Source organism: Phodopus roborovskii, unplaced genomic scaffold (genome assembly GCF_943737965.1).
Source record: "Phodopus roborovskii unplaced genomic scaffold, PHOROB, whole genome shotgun sequence".
NCBI classification, from domain to species: Eukaryota; Metazoa; Chordata; class Mammalia; order Rodentia; family Cricetidae; genus Phodopus; species Phodopus roborovskii.
Genome location: NW_026126625.1, coordinates 5,914,629 through 5,921,774, shown reverse-complemented (window position 1 = coordinate 5,921,774; position 7,146 = coordinate 5,914,629).

The following is a 7,146-nucleotide window of genomic DNA, read 5'->3' as shown; positions in this document are numbered from 1 at the left end:
GCATGCGAGGCTTCACTGAGCCACTCGGACCCGCCCTCCTTCCAGCTCCCGGGGACCCTGCCCCACTCGCCGCCTACCCATTGCCCCTCACCCACTCACACCCCCACCAACCGCACCCCCCCTCCCCACCCCCGCTCTACACTGGGACTGGTGGTTTTCCAGTCTTCCGCGGGAGGTCTATGCATGGTCTGGAATCTAGATACTCTGCTGGTTTGTCCATGCTTAGAATTCTGTCCAAGCGAAGCCCAGGGCGGTACAGAATTAGTTCAAGTGGGATAATAGGATTTCATGGACTGCGCTGCCAAGGAGGCTAGACCTTCCCCACAACCAGCACGTGGCTGAGCATAGGAAAGGAGTCCCTAAGGATGGAGTAAGCCAGAGGTGTTCACCGGTAGGTACCCAGGCCTGAGGTCAATTTGGTGGATCTTAAGTAGAGAGGGAGAAAGGGATGTAAGGAGGTGGGAGAAGGGAAGGAAAATCAACAAAGAGACAGCAAGGTTTTGGGAACCCATTTCAGCTTTTCCTGGATGCATGGACAGAATTAAAAGCTTGAGATTCAGTGTTCATTGTTCTTGTGGCAATGGGACCATTTCACCCAGAATTTTCTGCAATGATCGAACAGCTACTCTGCATCCGCTGACTGCATCAGCAGTCTCAAAGGAACATAATTGTCCTCCCATCTTTACCCCCAGGGTTTCCCACATCCTCTGACCACAGGTAGAGGGTAGTCAGGCCAGAAAAGTGCTTGGTGGTCCCAGACTCCTTTCTTAAAAACAGACTTCTTTATGTCCCACAATTTCTGTACCATTACCACTGACATCTTTTTATAGTCTCATGTCTTTCTTCAAATCAAAACCCATTAGCCAACACAAAATCTGAAATTTAACTGCTTCCCTACCTCTCACCCTTGCTCCCCTGGCTACACTAAGGGTCCTCTCCATGTTTCTTCCCTTACTCCTACGATCTCATCTCAACACAATAGTCAGAGTGCCAGAAATGAAAGTCAGGGACTCTGGTTCAGTGCATAGACACTTGCTGCCAAACGTAATAGCCTAAATTTGATCCCAGAAACCATATGGTAGGAGAGAATGCACTCCCAAAGTTCTATCCTCTGACCTGTATGTGCCTGAGGCACTAAATAGAAACATGCAAAAAAGAAAAAAAAATTCTCTTTTGTTTTTTGAGACAGGGTTTCTCTGTGTAGTCCTGGCTGTCCTGGAACCCATAGAGATCACCTGCCTCTGCCTCTCAGGTGCTGGGATTAAAGGTGTGGGCCACAGGTCTGGCTTAAAAATAATTTTTAGAAGTCAGCTGGAAATGGTGGTACATGCCTTTAATTCTCTAGCATTGGCAGGTGGAAACAGGAGGACCAGAAATTCAAGGGCAACCTCAGCAGATACAAAACAAGTTGGAAGCCAACCAATGCTACATGAGTCTCTGTCTCAAAAAAAAAAAAAAAACCTTAAATAAATAAATATTGGTTGTGAATGAACGTAACAAGAATCACAGAATACTACTAGCTCAAATTAACTAACAACCCAGAACATTCTCTTGATACCAATTTCTACCTAGTGAACAGGGCCCCAAACCTGAATTATGCAACAAGCTTTTTCAACTGAACACAGGACTTCAAAGACATCACTCTTAAATCTATTGGTTCTGGCCCAGATTTTATTCCACAGGTCATTCTGAATATCAAGTATAGTATCATACATTTGGTACCTCCCTTTCTAGTTTTAAGTCATCGTAAATTTGACCAAGTATTCGTTAGACCTTTAATCAAGTCATTGATAAAAATAATGGGTGTTCAGACTTAGCCTCCAGATCTTGGTTTCTGCACACCACTCCCCTGGAAAAGCAAAGCAGTCTCTTTGGAGGAAAAGGAAAGTACAAGGCAAAGAGGACATTTTGGTTGTGTCTGAAAGCAAAGAGGTCAGTGACTAATGAGGCCTAAAGGATATAGGAGACAGTTTGATGACCACTTTGGTCATCAAATGGCATAATAAGTAATGGCTTCTAATGCATCAAATTAAAATACAACCCATTAGTCCATATTGTGACTCAGAGAGAAATGGAAAGAGAAGATAAGGGAAGGGAACTTTTCTTTATGGAAAAATGCTGGCTAATCAGTGTAGACAAGGAAGGATTAGCAAAGTTAACAAAGATCATGGCTAGATGTAAAGACTGTTAGGAAACAATGTCTGAGAGTCTGCCACAGATGACTTATACCCCAAATGAAAATGTGTCTCTGCCAAGAGATCATCTGGTGGGCACCATCTTAGCCAAGGGGTCAGAAAAAACATCACCTGCCATGAGAGATTCACATTCTCAATCTCTGTAGTATTCCTACCAAAGGGGTTTAAGGCACAGCTAACAATGAGAAGGAAAGCAGATACATCCAGCATGAAAAGCATTCTACAATGACAAGCCTGGGCTCATCATAAAGGTCAGTCTGGTGAAAGTAAAAATATAAACAAACAAACAAATAGTAAAAAGACAAAAGGTAAAGATATTTGAATCCTGACTGAGTATTAGAGGGAAAAAAGGTGCTGAAGTGATGGTGGTGGTGGTGCATGCCTTTGATCCCAGCACTTGGGAATCAGAGGCAGGTGGATCTCTGTGAGTTTGAGGTCAGCCTGGTCTACAGAGCCAGTTTCAGGACAGCCACAGCTACACAGAGAAACCCTGTCTTGAACAAAACAAAATAACAACAACAAAACAAGTGTGCTGGAGCAACTAGGACATTTAATATGGTATGCATCAAATTTGAAGTCCTGTGCTAGGTTGCAAACATAATATTTAACTGATATTTTAACATTCCTTTCTTAAAAGCATGGTATTTCTTGGGTCTGATAAAGTCCCAGGTTTGGAAGATACATTTTGTTGTTTACAGAGGTGATGCACTATGATGTCAGAAACTATCAACCATTCAACAAAAATATGTGAGTGTATGTCTAAGCATGAGCATATTTGGCAAAATTTGGTCAAACTATGTAAAGATTTGTGGATGCCTTATAACAATCTTTTAGTTCTTCACTGAGGGGGAAAAAAATGACATATCAAAACAGAGTGTCCGGTGGCATGCCAGAACAACTTCCAAGAGGGATGTAGTGACCAATATTTTTTTTGCATGGGGAGAGTTTGAGACAGTGTTTCTCTGTAGCTTTGGAGCCTGTCCTAGAACTTGCTCTGTAGACTGGCCTCAAACTCACAGAAATCCGCCCGGCCTCCTGAGTGCTCTTTGTAGGTTCAGTGATTGGTCATGTATCACTACATAGTTCCACCCACATTTTTCACCATATCTACAATAATATTACAGAAAAAAAAAATTTAAAACCTTGACTAAGGATGAGGAGATAGTTCAGTAGATAAAATGCTTGTCATGTGGGGCTGGGGAGATGGCTCAGTGGTTAAGAGTACTGGCTGCTCTTCCAGAGAACCTGGTTCAATTCCCAGCAACCACATGGCAGCTCACAACTGTCTATAACTCCAATTCCAGGGGATCCAACACTCTCACACAGACATACATGCAGCCAAACACCAATGCACATAAAATATAAATAGAATGCTTGTCATGCAAACATGAAAACCAGAGTTTGATCTCAGAACTATGTGAAGAACAGAGAGGGAGGAGGAGAAAAAACCAAGTGTGGTTTAAAAAATCAAATAAAAAATACACTTGTAATTGCAGCACTAACAAGGTAGAAACATGCAGATCCCCTAGCCTAGGCTCCCTGTTGGCCAGCCTAACTTACTTGCCTAACTTACTTGGTAAGTTACAGGCCAATGACAGACCCTGTCTCAAAAAAAAGTGGATAGCTTTGTCCTCTGGCCTCCACACACATATGAATACACACATATCCAGGTATGGGAATCTCAAATGTGCACACACACACATCCATGTATGTACCTGCATACAAAAGCCTCATCAAAAGTCAGTGTTTGCTACAGTACTTCCTTCTGCTTCCCAGCCTAGTCTAGAGCAGTGCTTGATCTAGGGCTACCTCCTCGATTAGCATTTTTTGAGAGCCTAGTCTAGGCATCAGTAGCTCCTAAAGCTGCAGGAGATTAGTCTGCTCTTGTGTCTAGGCAACAAAGGGTTTGTCTGATGACTGTACTCATCCCTGAGGAGGCAGGGGCTGATGCAGCCTCTCGTGGTTGTTAATTACATCCTGCTTTGAAAGTATGTCTTATGCCAACTGGGCAGCAAGCCCCTAGAGAACAGTGACAGGCCTTCTGTCTTCTGCCCCTCCCCCATGCCTAGCAAGGCACTCCAGTAGGAACCATACAGCGCTATGGACATGAGGGTCTCTGACTCTTGGCCTGGGGAAGCACCCTCCAATCCATGTATATGGCAGCCTTGTTCCTGGTGGGCTCCACGGTCTTCTCTAAGTGTGCTAATGTGGTTTGTAATGTGCTCTCCCAGACTGGAAAGAACAGAAGGGTGACTGACAGAGAACTGCCTTTGAATTAACTTCCTGTAGGCTAAAGAGTGGTTCCCAAGCCAACAATGTGTCTCCTGCTCCCCTCTGCCACTCTTGGATGCAGGCAAGTGTTTTTCAGCCAGATGTCGGTGTTTACGAATAACTCAGGGGGGCAGCTTGGAAAGAGAGTAACAAAAAAAAAAAAAAAACAAGAAAAAAGCAATGCTTCCTCCATGCCCTAGCCTGCAAGAGGAAGTCATCTACAATTGTTAAGTATGGCCCTCCATCCACCTTTGTTCTTCCTCCCATCCTGTCCGTCTATCTGCTGACACACACACACACACACACACTCTCTCGTCAGTGCAAGGAGGAGAGGTAAGATGTTCATAAGAATATATGATAAAGGCAACATACAAGTCAGGTGATGGAGGCACACGCCTTTGATCACTGGGGGTGGGGGGAGCAGAGGGAGAGGCAGAGGCAGGAGGATCTCTGAGTTTGAAGCCAGCCTGGTTTACAGAGCGAGTTCCAGGACAGCCAGGACTACATGGAGAAACCCTGTCTCGAAAAACCTACACGAGAAGGGGAAAGCGCAGCTGCTGCTGCCCAGACAGATTTGCCGTGTGATGAGAGATGTCAGAGTCCAGTGGGTACGTGCCTCCCAGGCAGATGAAGGAACTTCAGGCATGACAGACTCTATATCTTGATCTAGTGTTAGATTTTCAAGTGTGTACACATGTTAGAATGTACTGAGCTTTATGATCTTAAGATCTATGCATTTTGCCATATTTAAGCTTTTTCTTTTTAGATAGAATCTCACATAGCTCAAGGTGGCCTAAAACTTGCTATGTAGCCCACACTGTCCTCTACCTTGCCAGTGCTGGGAATGCAGGACTGTGCCACCATGCCCTGCTATATGTTTATATTTTATGCCTTTAACATAGAGAGAAAAATGGGTGGAGTGGAGGAAATGGACCATGACTATGAATCAAATGGGAACAGGGCAAACTGATAGACTAGGAGAGACAGAGGAAAAGAAAGAGGAAATAAGGGAAGGTGGAATGAAAACAGAAATTGAGCAAACACATCTCACAGCCAGCCCATCACAAACACTCATCCCTCCACCCTGGTACAGCCTCTGCCCAGGTGCAGGCAAGATGTCCTTGGGCATGCATGAAACACGCTAAAGGGTTCTTGCCAGGCCTGCCCCTTGACTCCCGCCCAGGGGAGCAGAGATCTGTACTCCCGCAGTTCTGCTCTGGAGTGGTAGCTTTGCTTGCTGCCATGCAAGGGAGGGGCCTCCTGCCAAGCCCAGTGGAGCTTGAACCCAAAGGTCCCACCCACCCCTCCTTGGGCAGCATTGGGGCTCCTCCCATCCCTTCCCCCACCCTGGCAGGCTGCCAGCAAGGTCTCTCTCAGACTTGAACTGGCTGTGGCACAGCTCCCTGGGACCTGGCTCCTTGCCCCCATCCCCTCGTAGCCCCAAGCTCTCCTCCTTAGGACAACCTGCAGCTGGGGTTCCCCACCCTGCCCTGGTTAGGCACGAGGCTGTGTCTCCTCCCACAGGGGCCAGGCAGCAACTCAGCTGCAGCAGGAATACGTTTGGATGAGGAAGTCAAGCGCAGACCCAGTCTGTATGTGCTTTTAAATCTGTGTGTGCTTTTAAATCATCCAATGACTGCCAGGTCCTGGGAGCTGGGCACTTCCCTGGGACAGGCAGCAACCTCTACAGTAGAGGGCATCCACCCAGGATTGGCACTAACAGTGCCTTCAGCTCTCTGAAGAGAGCTTTCAACAGGGTCTGGCAACAAATATAATCGAATAGCCTCGTCTTTTCCCCAGACCAGCTTCCCTCTACAGCCCCTTGCTGCACTCCCCACCCCTCCACACACACAGCCCATTAAGTGATAGAGTTCAGCGGTTGAGCATAAAGTAGAAAATTTGTCGCGACCCATTATGTATGAGCCTTACAAGGACCACAGTCCCTCCAGCTAGCTGTCAGTTGCTTCTCCTGTGGTAGAAATGCTACATACAGTACTTTATGGTATGATTACCAGACATGAGGTAGTGCGCCTATAAAGACGTCAGCAGCCTGGCACAGAGTGAATGCCCTGTGCCCCAGACTGTTATCACCTCCCTATCTGAAAGTTGCCCCATGGCTTCACCCAGTGTAGCAGCTTAGAAGCCCCTTCCTGGTGGCCCCTCAGGTTCAGCTGCCTCCTGCAAACGTGGTGCTGAGACTGCAACTCTCCTGGGCAGAGGGAACCAGCCTGCCCAGCCCAAGCCCTGGGTGTGCCTTCTGAGGCAAACAGCCCCCGACACAGCACCACCCCCACTGGGCCTGTCAGGGCCTGAGCTGGCCACTCCCTGGGAGGGGATCCCCCACACCCTACCTGGGTTGCTGTGGTGCAACCAGCAAGGCTCAGCCTGTCCCTGCCCAGGCAGGGTAGAACATGAAGTTGCCACTGCCACCTCTGAGCTCCCTTATTTCTGCTGTCTGTGCCTTTAAGTCTGCCCAGTCAGGGGGACAAACCTGGCTGATCCTTGAAGTAGTAGTGATCACTCAGTGACTCTTTGCTGCTCTCAAACTACTGCAACCACTCAGGGGTGGAAGGCAAGCATCCTGGGACAGCCAAGAATGGGGACTGAAGGCTAAGGACCTAGAAGCAGAGTCTCAGGATCCAGTCCAGCTTATGAGACCTTGTTCTCTTCTCAAGATCTC